This window comes from Sinocyclocheilus anshuiensis, unplaced genomic scaffold (assembly GCF_001515605.1).
Source record: "Sinocyclocheilus anshuiensis isolate Anshui unplaced genomic scaffold, SAMN03320099.WGS_v1.1 scaffold1491, whole genome shotgun sequence".
Classification (NCBI taxonomy): Eukaryota; Metazoa; Chordata; class Actinopteri; order Cypriniformes; family Cyprinidae; genus Sinocyclocheilus; species Sinocyclocheilus anshuiensis.
In genome coordinates this window covers 647,748-648,313 of record NW_015555706.1, presented here as the reverse complement: position 1 = coordinate 648,313, position 566 = coordinate 647,748, and the positions used below count along the sequence as shown (strand labels likewise).

The following is a 566-nucleotide window of genomic DNA, read 5'->3' as shown; positions in this document are numbered from 1 at the left end:
AGATGTAGGTGACTTTGTTTCTTCAGTAGAACACAAACGAAGATTTTTAACTCAAACCGTTGCAGTCTGTCAGTCTTATAATGGAAGTGAATGGGAATCACGGCTTTGAGAGTCAAAAAAACATACACAAACATACATTGATGTGTAAAGACTCAAAACGATTTGTCTGTGCAAGAAACTGAACAGTATTTATATCGTGTTTTACCTCTGATTTACTGCAATGTCTGAACAGTCCTGAGCGCGTTCAACAGCCGGCGCCTGACGCGTCTTCTTCTTCTTGCTTTACGGCGGATCGCACACTTATAAGTGCATTACCGCCACCGATCTCTCAAATGGACCATTGACACTCCTAACTGAGATTGTAGATAGAGTGTCAATGGTCCATTTGAAACATAGGTGCGCTATCTGCGAGAGATAGACGCGCTCAGGACAGTTCGGACATTGCAGTAAATCAGAGGTTAAAACTATATAAATACTGTTCAGTTTCTTGCACTGACCGATTGTTTCGTGTCTTTACACATCAATGTATCGTCATGAGCCGCAGGGTTTAATTTGGTTTTGTTTGT

General features: G+C 41.3%; 1 protein-coding gene across 1 annotated transcript in view; it reads right to left on the bottom strand.

Annotated features, from left to right (window-relative positions):
• Positions 1 to 566, bottom strand: part of LOC107671810 (mitochondrial coenzyme A transporter SLC25A42-like) — a 19,193-nt gene that overhangs the window by 6,782 nt on the left and 11,845 nt on the right. The window lies entirely within an intron of this gene.